Consider the following 16,468-nt stretch of genomic DNA (forward strand, 5'->3'; position numbering starts at 1 on the left):
GATCTCATGGAGGCATTTCCCCAACTTCTTTCTCTGTGATAACTCCAGCCTGTGTCAAGTTGACACACAAAACAAGCCAGTACACCATAGAACATCCTAGTCTGAGCTTGACCTCCTATCTGACCTTGATTGTGTGTACTTGTATGCCTCCCTGGGCACTGGAAAGTTCCAGACTCTATATGCCTCCCCTTTGGGAGCAATTGGGAATGGTTTTCACACTATTTTCTGTTGAGAACCACACATTTTGAGTCTCTAGAAAGAATGGACTATTTAGAGAAACAGCTAACATAGGCAAAGCTCCCATGTTTGTACAGTTTGGAGAGGCACAATCTTATCGCTCTGTCTTATAGCAATTTAGAAGCACTCAAGCCGTCAGCTTTGCATATCTATTCCCCTGTGCACTGTGGTGGTTTGAATGAGAGATGTTCCCTATACTTTGGGGCATTTGACCACTTGGTCCCAGCTGCTGCTGGTGTTTTGTGGATTTAAGTGGTACCACCTTGATGCAGCAAGTATGGCACTGGAGTTGGGCTTTGAGATTAAACCCTCCCCAGACTTCCAACTCACCCTGTGCGTCTTGCTGTCAGTTGGGAGTGTGAGCTCTCAGCTTCTGTATTCTGTGCCTGCTATATTCTGTCATGCTTCCTCACTACAATGGATTCCTAACCTCCTGAAACTGTGAGCCCAAATAAACTCTTCTGGAAGTAGCCTTGGTTATGGCACTCTATCATTAGAGTTCAACCTAAAATCTAATATACCTGAGAGTGTCAGAGATGTGGACCCATGTGCTGGCATGTTCCTCTATACCTGTGACACAGGGCCGACGGACCAGCAAACTGGAGACTTGTAATGGGAAAGCTGAAAGCACAAATTACCAGTTGCCACAGTGAATTTCCAGACAGGGAAAAAAATATATATATATAATGTAAGGTCATCTCTCCAACAAACAGTACCACAAAATATGATTAGGTCTCAGAACCCTAATCATAAACCCTAGAAATCCTCACAGATTATCACTGATGTGGAATTTTCAACATTAGGAGATTCAAACTTCAGAGAGGATCACCCAGCAAGTTAAAAATCATATGATGTTTCCACAGATCCACATTGTTTAAGATGCTCCCTGGGTCTCTACTTCTGGGATGTCAGTGTTCAGTGGTCCCTAGCCCACCTTTCTTCCCACATGTACTGCACTGTTTTCTTTGAGTGGGCAAAGCTGTGTGTAGGAGGTCATCTTCCCAACCTCCTATGGCTCCTCTGGGCTCTGCAGGCTGATCTGTGGCGGAGCTTGTGACAAGATTGCAAGAGAGAATGTTGTGTCCCGATCATTACTCCTGATTGTAGAAAAGAGTAAGGGTTCCCTTCATGGGTGGGCAATGCTGTTTTCCATGACAGGGGTTATAAAACAAAAATCTTTGGATATGTCTCTGGAGTGAGGAACCTTGGGAGCATATATGGTCAAGATACATTATGTACATATACAAAATCATCAGTGAATAAATAAAAATATCTTTTAAAACCCCACAGGAGACAAAAAAGCGCTTAGGATTCACTTCTGATAAGCTGAGTGAACAGAAGCTTTGAGACTGTGAACAAGGAAGTGTCAGGTGTTGGAATCCTGGCTGGGGAGGACGGTGACAGGAATCACTCTGGTCAGAGTTGTCCCTGGCTTCTCTTTGCCTGACTATAGAGCTCATGTGCATCCCGTGGTAAAGGGACTCTAACTGAACCACAGGCTAGAGCTAGACCTGAGACCTGAGGTGCTATTATACTTCCATCAGGGATGTCCTGTCAGTCCTGCTTTGTATCCCTGCCTGCTTTGTATCCTGCAACAACTGTAATTTGTTGAAGTTACAGTGGCTCCTAAATGCACTGAGCAGTACAGAAGTCACACACGGAAGGCTGCTCATACCCCTAAAAAAAACACTAAAACATAGCCAAGTTCTCAGTCCTGGCAAGGGAACCCTCGGTTCTGAGGCTACCCAGGCAAAACACTGAGCTTCATGGCACATTCCTGTAACCTCAGAACCGAGCGAGTGGGTAGAGTAATGCCTCGAGGGTTCCCTAACCAGGAGTAACCAGCACTGACTAAGTTAGGGCCAGCTAACCTAGTCAAAACACTGTATTCTATTTTTATTGAGAGGCCCTGTCTCCAAAATATGATTGGTAGAAGCTGACCTATGGTCTCTACACACACACACATGCACACATGAGCATACATAGATACACATGTACATACATGCCCTTAATTTCCCCCCCCCCACATAGACACACCCTACAAGAAAAATAGAATCTGAGTTTAACATGATTTTAAGCAGCAAAGATTAATACACAAAATTTAAGTGTAGTTCTGTAGCTATCAATAAGCAATCAGGAATGAAAATAATTTCCTTTATGATAGCAAGAACAGTAAAAGCATGCTTTGCAATAAGCCTAACCAAAGAAACACAATAGATGTGCATTAAAAAGAACAAATTATTGATGAAAGGAACTAAACTCAGGCTGAGTAAGTGGAACGAGATCTGTTTGCATAAATTATGAGATTTAATACTGCTAGGGTGGCTATGCTGTTTAGGCTGATCTGCTGATGCAATAGAATAACTTTTAAAATTCTGCTGCTCTGAGGCTGGAGAAATGATTAAGCAAACAGGAACAAGCTCCGCTTTTACAGAGGACTCAGGCTTTGTTTCCAGTACCCCTGGAGTGTTGCACAGTAACTCCAGGGGATCTGATGCCCTCTTCTGGTCACTGCTGAAAACTACACTCACATGTGTGCTACCTGCACCCACCCCCACCCACCCACCCACCCACCCACACACAGTTAAAAATAAAAGCAATTCTTAAAAACATTCTAATGGTCATTTTTATTCTTGAAAGAATACATAAGTTAGCATCAAATTTAGCCAAGAAATCCGAGGTAAACAGAAATAAATCATGTGTTTTGGTGTGACTGACTTTGGACAATGAGGACAAGATCAGTAGGCAGAGAAAAATTATAATCTTTCCATCAATAACCAAAAATAAGTGGAATAACTAGATATCTAGATGTGGATGATGCATCCAGATCTCTACCTTATACTGTATGGGAAAATCAGCTCAATAGACCTTAAAGTAAAAATGGGAGCATAAGGCTAAAATCTTAGAAAATTATCAATGTCAAATCTTACAGCCTCCAACAGGGCAACCCCTCCTCTCTTCTGAGCAACAGCAAACATGTATTCACGTGATCAATTATACATATATATGTCTTATCTAAAGATAAGAATATTCTGTATCCTAAGCTATGATGCTCCATTTTCATAAGCACTATGTTTTTATTTCATATTATATATTTGTAGCCTTAAAAGCTGGAAAGAAATCATCACCAAAGACAGACTACTTTAGAAGCCTGTCCATCACTGCAGGGGACATCGTCATTAAGTAGAATCGTTATCATTGCTTAAACCACTCCATTCTCAGTTTCAAATACGTTTCATAGTAAAATTACTTAGGAGTAAAGTCCACCAACAATTTGCAAGGAAACTCAAACGACTGCAGAGAGGAGCTGAATATTTTAATTTTATCCTGAACTTTACTCTTCTAGAAATAAGGCTAATAAAACACTGCATTGGTCATGATGAGTGTACTTTTATAGCCAAATTTTAATTTAATTGCAATTAATATAAATATGCTTGCAGTTCACATGATGGGTATTTTTAATTAAAAGTTTTAAAATTAAAATATAATCACATCACTCTTCTTCCCTTCCCTTCTGAAACTCCTCCCATGGTCCTTCCTCATTCCCTTTCAAACTGACAACCTTTTTTCATTGATAATTATATATGTGTATATATATATATGCAAAAATATATAAATACAGCTTGCTAAGTATGTTTACTGTGTCTTGTGTGTTTAAGGCTTCAGGAAGGACACATTGCATTGGATAACCAGTCAGGGTGTCATCCCTGGGAAAGGCCAAGTCCTCTCTTTTCAGCAACCATTAACTACCTGCAGTTCTTTGTCTAGGAGTGCTACTCCATACACTTTCCCCCTTCACTGTTAATCTGCCTGTTGATAGGACCATTGTTCTGGTCTTCTCTGGACAGTTAGTGTATCATGAGTGTAGCTTCCTGGTAATTTTTAGGAAACAATGTTACAACAGAGATCCTGAGCCTCTGGCCCTTGCAATCTTTCTGTTCTCTTTTTCCCATTTTCCATGAGCTTTGAATACACACATTGTGCTGTAGATCTATCCAGTGGGGCTGCCCCTCCACCGTGATCTGTTGATCTCTGTGTTATGACCTGTTGTGGATTTCTGTAACGGCTGCTGCCTGTTGTAAAGATAAGTTTCTTTGACGAGGGGTAAGAATGATACTTAGCTGTGGGTGTAAGGATAAATATTTAGAATGTAGTTAGAATTTATGCTGGTTTAGCAAAGTGATGGCTCTAGATTTTCCTTCAAGATCTATGACTTAGAGGAACAACAATAAAAAAATCAGTTCAAAGCAGTGAAGGTATAGAATCACTTATAGGCCAGAACTGTGCAATGGTCTTTGGCCCTAAGGAAAGCTGTTGCTTAGAGACAAAAGGGGAGCAGCATGCCTGGCTTTTTAAGCAGTCCTGCAGAGACAGGGAGGTGGAAACTGCTGCTGACCCCCCAGAACTCCCAGGAGCCAGGCCCGGGAAGGTCTTATCTGAGCAGAGAGCTCAGGGAGCCCATTAGCTCCAACAAGGACCTAAAACAATCCCCATGAAATGCAGGAGGAATAAGTCGAGCAGGTGCAGAAAATTATAAGGCACAAGAAAGTTCAAAAAATAATAATAAGAAGAAATAGAACATGTTCTTATATTTTTGGTTGTGAGCCTAGCCTTTAACAGCTGAGCCATCACTCCCTCCACGTTTTCTTAAGGGATCTAAGAAAGGTATTAAACCCAGAGAGGGAAAGGTATGGAGGGACAGAGAAAAGAGAAGGAAGGCATCTGGAGATATGGTTTCATTGGTAAGTGTAGAAGTAGGGTCTGGTTCTTCCTCCAAGCCCCATGCTTCCAGAAATGACTCAGACTCAAAATATATTTATAAATACCTTGGCCATATAGCTAGGCACCTTTCTCATTAGATCATAATCTAAATTAATCCATTTATTTTAATCTTCATTCTGCCACATGGCCTGTGTTTACACACCATGAGTTTGTCTCATTACATCATCCCCCAGCAAATTTCCCAGAATCCTTTCTGCCTCCCGGATGTCCCGCCTCCTATTTCCTGCCTAGGCTTTTTAATTGACAGGCGATGCATCTATACAATACACAAGATAGTCTCTCTCGACAAGTAAGAATGCTTGCCTAGTAAGTACAAGACCCTGGATTCAATCACCCAGCACCACACAAAACCTGCATGATCCATAACACCAGCACTCAGGAGGCAGAACAGCCAAGAGCTTAAGATCGGCCTTGGCTCCACAGCGATGAGGCCAGCATGGGATCCGTGAGAGTCTGTCTGAAAAAAATAAAAGACCCAGCTAAAGGGAAGGTGTGGGGAGGGGACCACTGCAGGGAAATAATGGGGATACGATGACTGAATTTTATGCAAAAATAATTGAAAGCAAGTTTGGAACTTCGTGTCAAAAATTTTAAGTAGACATCCCTTTTTATAAAAAGAATAAAATAAATGAATGATCAATTATGACCAAGAAGGCATAAATAACATGAGTGTTTCTATGTCCATTCAATAAATGATCTTAGTAATTTAAAATAAGATTTCTTTGTAGACTGACCTGTGAATTTTTCTAAGGGGGGGGGGGGAGGGAGGGAGAGAGGGAGGGAGAGAGAACATTGTGTGTAATGCCTAAAATCCTAGCACTCAGTAGGCCGAATGAGGAGAATCTCAAGTTCAAAGTCACCTGGGTACATAGCAGGATCCTGTCTCAAAAAAAAAAAAAAAAAAAAAAAAAAAAAAAAAAAAAAAAGAGAGAGAGAGAGAGAGAAAAGAAGGGAGAGAGGGAGGAGAAAAGGCAAGACTTGAGGGTGGAAAGGTCTCCGTGGATAAAATGCTTGAGAACAGGAGTTTCCCAGGCCTCACAGTGAGTGGCGAGGCCCCTACGCTCAGCATTCAGAAGGCAGAGACAGGATCACTGGCGAGCTAACCAGAAGAGCTGGACGTACTGAGCCTTGTGCTCACCAAGGGACCCTGATTCATCAGTAAAGCCAAGAACGGACACCAGTGTCAACGTCAGGCCTGGCCTCTCCTTATATGTGCCCACTGTGTCCACACACATGAACACACACACACTCACTCACACACACACACACACACACACACACACACACACACTTATTTTATTTAAAAAAAAGGAAATTTAGTCTCACAAGAATTCTATCCAAACTCAATTTATAGAGTTAACAAATATCTAGATGTCAAAATCTGACAAAACCACAAAACATCTCATTAAACTTTCTTGTATATATATGGACATAAATGTCTTAAGCAAAATATTTTGCAGTTGAAACTAATAATGTATGTTTAAAAATATACTGCATAGCGACCAAATTGGACTTATTCCAGAAATTGGAGTTTACTTAAACACTTTTTTTTTTAATGTAGCTTACCACATTTGTAAAAAGATGTTTGCTTAAAAAAAAAAAACATGTTCAGCTCAAAGGTTCATGATTTTTATAGAATGTAACAGCTATTTATTTATTTAAATGAATTTTTAAATTAAAATAGAATTAACTAACTTTCCCCTTCCCTTTTCTTCTTCCATCCATGCTGAGAATCTTCCCTCAAAACCTTTCCATGGCATAAGGATACACTCTAGAACGCTGTACTAAATTATACTGGTCTAGTGAATTTTGTGTCAGGGGACTCTTTTGTTGGCTCCATGACATCACTAGCCCTGGGAGGCTGGCTAAATCTCTAATACCAGGCATGAGTTTCCTCCTGATTAATGGGCCTCAAGCCCACTAGACAGCTGCTGGTGACCATCATCAAGTGAGTATCACTTTCTGCATCTTTACAGATGTTTACCAGGCTGGCCATTGTCAGGGTTTATGGATGCCACAGCTGGGGGTGTGTAGTTACTTCCAACCCTTGGCAGTTTATGTTATATTGTCTGGGTCTAAGAAAACTAGGCTGTAGGAAGTAGGTTTTTAAATTGCATCTGTCTTGAATCACCCAGTACCTGTGTCTTAAGTGTTCACTGTCTTCAGTAATCACAGCCCATCTTCAGCCTCTTGGAGTCAACCAAGGCTACAACAACAGTTCCTAGTGTTTTGGGGCTCACCTGGACTACCCAAGTCAAGTGTATGAAAGTGAGATATTCTTAGTCTGCATTCTTGTGGGGATCATTGTCAGTTCAAGTGGCAGCACATCCTTTAAGACGTGTCTTCTTGATTCTTTAGCTTTATAGAAGAGTAGGTCCCAGTCGTCAATGTTTTGCCTTAAATCCTGGAACCCTGTTCAGAAAGTCCCTTCCTATACCTATGTCTTTTATGGTACTACCATGTTTTCTTCTCTCAGTTTTAATGCTTTAGGGTTCAAGAAGATGTCTTTGAGCCAGTTCAAGGGTGATGGATATAGACCCAAGTTCATTCTGCAGGATGCGGACATTCAGTTTTCCCAGGACCATTTTTTGAAAATGTTGTCTTTTCTCCACTGTGTGTTTTTAGGCCCTTTGTCAAATATCAGATGTATGTAGTTGTGAATTTTCACATTTGGATCTTCTGTTTCATTCCATTGGTCTACATGTCTGTTTCGTGCAAGCACAATATTGTTCTTATTACTGTAGTTCCATAATATATCTTGATGTCTGGAATAGCAATTCTTTCAGAATTATTATTTTGTTCAGGATTGCTTTGGTATCTGGAGTCCAGATACAGTCCTAATTCTGTATCAATTTTTAGGATTTTTTTCTATTTCTGTGAGGAATCTTGTGGGTATTTTGATTTGTATTACATCTAATCTATAAATAGATTTTGATAAGATCATAATTCTTCTGATCCATGAATGTGGGGTATATTTCTTGATACTTTTCTTCAAAGATTTGAAGTTTTCATTGTAGATGTCTTTTACTTCATTGGTTGGGTTTATTAAAGATATTTTGCTGTTATTGGTGCTATTATAAATGGGAATGTGTATGTGATCTTTTCCTCAGTGTGATATATATATATATATATATATATATATATATATATATATATATATATATATATATATATATATAAGCTTCCTTTTAGCTGAAATTGTTGTTTCTAGATGTTTTCTGGTGGAATGTCTGGAATCTCTTAGATATGATGTCATAGAATCTGAAAATATGGATAGTTGGACAGTTTTTCTGTTTGTATTCCTTTAATTTGCTTCTCCTGCCTTTTGCTCTGGCTGGGACTTGCAACACTACAGCGAAAAGAAGCAAGGATCATGGTAAGCCCAGACTTCCTGACTTCAATGGGGCTGCTTCTGTCTTTGGATAATATTGAATTGGGCTTTTCATCTATAGCCCTTATTATGTTGAGGTATGTTTACTCCAGTAGCACTTTCTCTAGTATCATGAAAAGTATACTGGATTTTGTCAAAGGCCTTTTTTTCCTGTATCTATTGAGATTATCACATTTTGGCCTTTATGTTGTTTATGTGATTATTATATTTAATGATTTCCATATGTTGAACATGTCCTGTATTTCCATGCTAAAGCCAAAGTGATTGTGGTAAATGATCTTTGTGAGATGTGTTTCCTAGCGTTTTATAATGGACTTTTTAGCTATATTTATCAGATATATAAAGGTTTTTTTTTTTTTTTTGCTGTTGTTCATTGTGGCTTTGTTTCATTTAGGTGTTAGAATAATTCTGGCTTCATCAATGACTGAGGAGTGACCCATCTCCCTCTCTCTCCTTCCTCCCCCTTCCTTTCCCTCTTCTCTCTCTCTCTCTCTCTCTCTCTCTCTCTCTCTCTCTCTCTCTCTCTCTATCTATCTCTCTCTCTCTCTCTCTGTTCCTTCATTCTTTCTTTCTTGTTTTATTTTAAGAGTTAAAGGGTTGGTTGTTGTAGTTCTTTGAAAATATAGTAGAATTCTGTTATGACGCCATCTAAGCCTGAACTTCTTTTTAAAGTGAGACAGCTGTTCTTTTTTTTTTAATTTTATTTTGTTTTGCTTTCTTCTGTTACAACTTCATATTATGGATCCATTTAGGTTGTTGGTCTCTTCGTGGTTTAACTTTGGTAGTTTGGATGAGTCAAGAAATCCAACTCTTCTGTATTTGTTAAGGTTTGTTTTGTTACCCAGCATGTGGTCTTTTTGAAGAACCTTCCTGTGATTGTGAGTAGAATGTATATTCCTTGGTATTTAGGTTAATGTAAGATGTCCTTTGAGCAAAGAAAGTATAGTGTTGAACCCCCTGAAACTATTGTATTGGGTTTGTATTAATCTATGTCTTTAATTGTGTTTGAATGCTTCTAATAAACTTGGGTGCACCAAGGTTTGGTGCATATGTTTAGTATTGTAATATCCCTTTGAGTAATGTACTTCTTGATTAGAATGAGGAACCCTAGTTTAAGATCTGTTTAATCAGCTTTCAGATGATGGGTTAGTTTGTTTTTCTACTTCCCCAGCATTTCCCTCAAAGGTCACTGTATTCATACTGTGGGTTGTTGACAAGTCATGTAATAAATACAGAGCTGAATAAAGTGACAAAGATAAATCACGATCTGAAAACTGGATTCAATGAGGACAAAAACCATTGACGAAAACATAAGCTGAAAAGAGAAAGGAACTGAAAGACTCAGCATCCCATTAGAAAACCCAGGGAGGCAGAAGACAGGTGATCAGTACCTGAAGATAAAGTAGAGGATCTAGATGAAATAATCAAAGAGTATGAAAAATGTTTAAAAATCACAGGAAAGGGACACACAAGGAATGTGAGGTACCATGAAAACAAGTCTTTGAATTAGAGACAGAGATGAGGTAGAAGAATCCCAGGGCAAGTGGCATCACCGTATCTTTACAAAATCATAGATGAAACTGCCTTTGGGGTAAAGAAAAAAAGAGAATCAAGAATAATCCCAGCTAAAAAAGTTTAAAAAAAAGTAAACAACCCACAGAATATTATAATTGAAATATGAAACATATACAACAAAGAAAACAGAAACCCTTAAAGCTACAAGAGAAAAAACACAAGTCACATATAAAGGAAAACCTAGTAGGATAATATTCAAGTTCTCAACAGAAACTCTGGGAGCCAGAAGACCCTGAAGAGACTCATTCCAGGTTCTTAAAGACATAACTGCCAATATAAACTATTGTACCCAGAAAAACTATCTGCTACAGTGTAAGGAGAAAGAGAAACTTTCCATGATCCAAACAGTCTAAAAATTTGTATTCAGCAACAATAAAACACTAAATAGAATACTGGAAGCAATACTTGTAACTGACGAGAGGAATAAGTACAACCTAGAGACTCTAGAAAGAAAACAAATAAAGCTACAATTTAGTGACATACAAAATACAAGAACCAAAACCAGTAAAAACAAATGAAAATATCAAAAATATCAAAATGACTGCCATACGTGCGCATGCACACACACACACACACACACACACACACACACTTTTCATCAATAACTCTAAATAGTAATGTCTTAAATTCTCCTTTCAAAAGACACAGGTTGGCTGAATGCAACCCCAGGATCAAGTCAGGAACAAATTACCACCCCCTTCAGAACCTCAGAGAGGTTTTAGTCATTTAGTAATCATATCATGCGTAGAGTCCTCTGCCTTGCCAGAAAGTCAGAGACTCACTCCATAGTTCTAGGGCCTTCTGAAGTTGACAATATCCTGAAGTATACTCCCATGGCTCTTGAATGTACTTGAAGATACCACACAGGCAGAGATGGAGAAGGCATGGATTTATCAGATTCAAAGATAAATCAGGTGGGGGTTAGACATACTTTGCTTGACTTTCATGACCATAGTTAAGAGACTTGGTATCATGATTTCAGCTCATTGTCCACTTGGTAAGTTGCAAAGTGCCAAAGAGACTTGTAGTAGCCCATAGAAAATCAGACAAACTTCCAGTGTCATCCAGATTTCCATATATGAGAATGTGAGGCATTTCCAGTTGCTGAGGGCAGAGCTGGATGCAGTGAGTGAAGCTTCCACCTCAGGTCTCCAGGCTGCTTGGAAGCACCACCATTTGCTCCAGCACCATCATAGCACAACACTGTCTTGGAAGATATACAGACTCTCATTCCCCATGCCTCGGAGCAGCAGAGACTTACCTCGCTGGCAGAGGCAGATGCTTCTGCAGTTGCCCTACAGGGCCTGAATGAAAAGGTGGTTCTGGAGGACAGAAGCTTGAAATTCCTTCCACAACACTCTACTGCCCACTAGTCTGGTCTCTTAAAGTCTACACATGAGGAGAGCCTTGGGAGCCACAGGTTGAGCCTGGTCCACCCTTTTCCTCTTCTCAGTAGTAGGAACCTCATACTACCACCTCTAAGTTCTGAGCCTCCATTTCCTCATCTGCATGTGAATTTGTCTCCATCTCCAAGTTTATGTGGATGTGCAGACAAGATAGCACGGGTGCTACTGACCATGTGACGAGCATTTATTAGCTGGTTTTCATGTGTCTCCATTTGGGTTATATTGTTGTGAAGGAACACCATGACCACTGCAACTCTTAGAAAGGAAAACATTTACTTGGGGCTGGCTTACAGTTTCAGAGATTACGTTCATTATCATCATGGTAAGAAGCATGACATCATTCAGGCAAACATGGTGCTGGATAAAGATCTGAGAGTTCTACATCTTTATCTGCAGGTAGCTGAAGGAGACTGTGTGTCACACTGGGTATAGCTTGAGTATAGGAAACCTCAACGTTCACCCTCCACAGTGAAACGCTTCCTCCAATAAGGCCACACCTACTCCAACAAGGCCTTACCTTCTAATAGTGCCACTCCCTATGGGCCTTGGGATGATTGCATTCAAACTACCACAACCTGCATTAAGTATACAATTTTTTCAACACCTTTGTAGCTTTTGTGATATATCCTGAGAAGAAAGCATCAAAAGAACTATCAATGCTTAGGGGAACCAAAGATGCAATCACATGTATTATGGTGCCGCTATTGATGTCCTAGGAACACAAAGGTGGTGGGGTACGATAGGGAGGAAACTCCATGTGGATGGATGTGCCCTGTATCTGCTACATAAGCCCAACTCCTAAGGGGCACATTGGTGTCTGCATCTGCCATTTAGGAAGAAGCTACGGTATGGTTTCAGTCAACTGTGTTGGGGAGGGATTACAGAAATAGCTCTGTCAGTAAAGTGCTAGCCACACAAGCATGGGAGACCTGGTCTTGATCCCTGGTCCTGTTTAAAGCTGTACATAGTAGAATGTTTATAGGCACAACACTGGTTGGGCAGAGAATGGCTGATTCCTGGTGCTCCCTAGTCAGTCAGCCCAACTAGTTCAGTGAGTTCTGAACTACTGTTCACCGGGTTCTAGTGAAGAGACTGTCTCAAAAATGAGATGAAGAGCTACTAAGTAAAATATTCTGACCTACACACTCACACATAACTATCTTCATGCATGCATGCACGCACACACAGACAAATGTGTGCTCATGCACACGTGAACATGCACACACATACATGCACATGGGCACACATACATGGGTACACATGCACACACACATGCACACACAAACACATACATGTACTAGGATGCCCACTCCATTCCCTCTGCCTTATACTTCCATGCTGACCAGCCTGTGAAAGCTCGCTTGACAGTGAAATGCCATCTTACATTCTGCCATCTTAGCCCCTTCATAAAAAGTTAGTCGACAGACAAGAACATCTTAGCTCCCATTTCTGTATCTCCCAGCAGCTTCCTCTGCATGTTGGCTTTGGAAGGCTTCAGAGGTTGATATTTACACCAGGAAGATTAATCACTCTGCAGAGACGCTGAGATTGCATGCCTCCATTTTTATAGCATTTGTCCTTGAATGGCTCATCAACAGCGGCACCGTACTGATCACTTCCAACTCAGCGTGAGTGATGCTGCAGTGGTGGGGGTCAAGTGTTCCCATCGTGGAGCAGAAACCAAAGCAAGAAGCTCGTCAAACCCTGGAGGGGAATAAACACAGCTGGGAGGCACAGTGAATGTTCAGATCGTTGATTGATTTGTGAGCTTTCCCCCCTAGCAGGGGTGGAGTGTTTGTTCATCTCGCTGCCTGTATAAATGTCCCTAGATACCAGCATGATGATCTTCAAAAATGAATTATCTGCAAGAGAAGGAAATAGCAAGGGACTCGTGGATGAAATATAATGTATTTCTTGTCGTATATGTATATTAAAGTGGATATGATCTACTCCGTTTTGAATAAAAACATCAGCTGAACTATGTAGTCTTTGAACCACTTTCTCCAAAATAAAAATAGATAAGGAAGTTGGCATGGCACAAAATGTATTTGTTTTCTCAGTGTTTTACTGTGATGAAGGATCAGAGCACTGTTAAGTTTTCTGCTTCCATTTGCCAGTTTGATGCAGCTGTTTCAGAGATGTGCAAGGGCAGAGATTGAAGCAGGACCCTCCAAGGATGAATCCAGAAGCCCACTCCCACATGCACAGCACCTGCCCCCAGGGGCCCCTCTTCTGGGTGCTGCAAGGGGAGGAGAGTGAAGAGGATGGTGGTGCCATAGATCTCAAAGGGACGGAGTATAGCTCCTGGGAATGTGTTTTTCAGTCAACCCACTCTTTTCAGCACTCAATACAGCCCAGGTCCAGGGTGAGCATATCCCTGACACAGCTCAGAGAGACTGGCGTGTCTGACTTCAACCTGCCTTCCTTGTCCAAGAGCTGCTGCAGCCTCAACCCTTTATGACTTAAGCTCAACCCCTACTGATACCCGCTCCATCTCTCCATCCAGTACTGTTCTCTTCTGTTGTCTTTCATGGGGACACCCACTCCTATAATAGCAGTCTTTAGGTTACTGGATATATCAGCCTCCAATCACATGCTCACACATACAGACACAACTACACACATGCAATGACACATGTAGACACACAGAAATACATGTACAAGCATGTGCATTACCTACTTGTATCTTCACACCCATACTTGCATTCTTATACACATGCATTGACTCTCATTTTCTCTCTCTCTCTCTCTCTCTCTCTCTCTCTCTCACACACACACACACACACACACACACACACAGACACACACATACACATACATGCCAACTCAGAAGACACCTATCCCACAATCCCTTCAATTTGAAGTTATTTTTTCTGCTATAACGACCAGGAATTGAGAATGAAGCCAGCCACGTGGCAGAGACAAGGAGAAGTCCACTACTATAGGTGTCCAATACTCACACTCTCCAGGCAGAGAATATGTATGGCACATGGCTTCCCCACATTCTGCAGTGCTCACACAGCACAAGCCAAATGACAGGAACTGCAGTGATGGGCATCCCTGGACTGTTCCTCGAAGAAATCTTTCCGAAGCTCTCTATGCAGCACTGCTCTTGGGATCAGAACCATGGAGAACTACTCTCATGGGGACTCCAGAGAGCATGTGTGCAAGGTTTCCCACAGCATGTGACAAATACCCTCAAAGCACAGAACTGAGGAGCATTTGAGATCTTGATACTTTCATACTGAAGAATGACGCCAGAGGATAGAGTGATTTCCATGTTATGACTGATTGAAAAAATAAAACTCTTGTGAAAACATATTTGAGAACCACTTTATTTATAGGATATATACAAGCACACACACACACACACACACACACACACACACATACATCTGTGTTCATGTGTGTAAACCTGTTTGAGGCCAGTACCTGTGGTGTAAATTCGCAATGGCAGTTTGTAATGGAAAGATGACTTTTATATAGCCATTTCTTTTTAGCTTTTGGGATGATAATATTGTTATGCTTTTCTATAAATTGTTTTAATAAGAACTAATTTACTATAGATTAAAAATTACAACATTAAATAGATTTTTAGTTACCAATTGTGGAGCATCTATAGCATACAAAACTCAAGATCAGCTCCTCTGTTGTCATCTGTCATTACACACAGTCAGCTCCATAAGTTGTTTCTCCATGGAGGAAGCTGAGTGCCTGAGCTGAAGAGTCAGTTTAAACGCCCTGTGGTGATGACTATTGACTGTCAACTTAACAGGGATCCACCTGTAGTTACTAGATTGTGTCCACGGGAAGACCTGCCCTCAGTGTGGGCAACACCATCCTGGAGGCTGTAGTCCCAGTTGGCATAGAAAGAAGAAAGATAAACACCATCACTCATCTCTCTCTGCTTCCTGATTGGACACTGTGGTCCTTTGGTCCCTCCTCCTGCCACTGTGCCTTACTTCCACAATGGACTATTCTTTTATGCTCTCATCCTAAAACACTTTCTTTTTTCTTAAGTTGGTTCCTATCAGATAACTAGTCATGGAGGCAAGGAAGTAATTAATACAGTCACAAGTTAGGATGTTTTCCTAGGAAAGTATGAAATCATCTTTTCATATTACAAACTTTGCTGTGAATTTACACCAAGGGTATTGGCCTCAAATGCAGGCTATATATACACACATAAGCACAGACACATATGGAATAGGCTTTCTCAGTCTTCTGTTCTTCACCCAGAAGCACCATAGAGATACTGCTGGTTTTCACAAGCTCCAATACAGGACAAAGCCCTTAACAGACAGAAGTGACCACTCGGAGCAAAGCTGTGGCCTCACCAAAATCAATCCCACAGCCTCCCCCCTTCTATTCAAGAAGTTCTACTACAACCTTCACTGCCCAGGGCAAAAGAACTGCTATAGATCACAAACTCTTAATATCATCCCTTCATCTCACCAATATTTATAATACTCGGAGGTGCTTGACGCTAGGCTAAGTGATGAGCCAAACACAGAAACCATTTAGCCATTACCTCCAATGTGCTTAGTGCACACTGGGAACCAGTTCAGGTTCCACTAACTTTAACTGCAGTAAGTCACGTGCATGTAAACACAGCTATACAATATGATATGCTGGGAATGGGGCCTTATAAAGCTTCAGAAGCTTAGGTATAACAAGAATGAGATGACTGACAGCTTTGTCCTGGGCAGCGAGGGAGGAGCTGGAGGGGCAGCAGGGGGAGGATCCAGGGAGAAGAAAGGGAAGCCGGGTAAAGGGATAGATTCTGTATTTATTTAAAGTATTATTTATTTATAAATATTTTAAATTTTTAATAAATATTATTTTAATTTATTTTTTGTTAAATTAAATTTAGTAAACACATTATTATGTATTTGTTAAGAATATAAAATAAAAATTAGAATTAAAAGATGTACTTGGGCCTCTATTGCATTCAATAGTTTAATATTTAGTGAATACGTACCTTTGGGTCTGTGACAGCCACATATCCATGAAATAGATGCAGACAGGGAACATTCAGCTTACCTTTCAGGGACCATAGTCCAGCGGGGACTGGAGG

Source organism: Apodemus sylvaticus, chromosome 9 (genome assembly GCF_947179515.1).
Source record: "Apodemus sylvaticus chromosome 9, mApoSyl1.1, whole genome shotgun sequence".
Lineage (NCBI taxonomy): Eukaryota > Metazoa > Chordata > Mammalia > Rodentia > Muridae > Apodemus > Apodemus sylvaticus.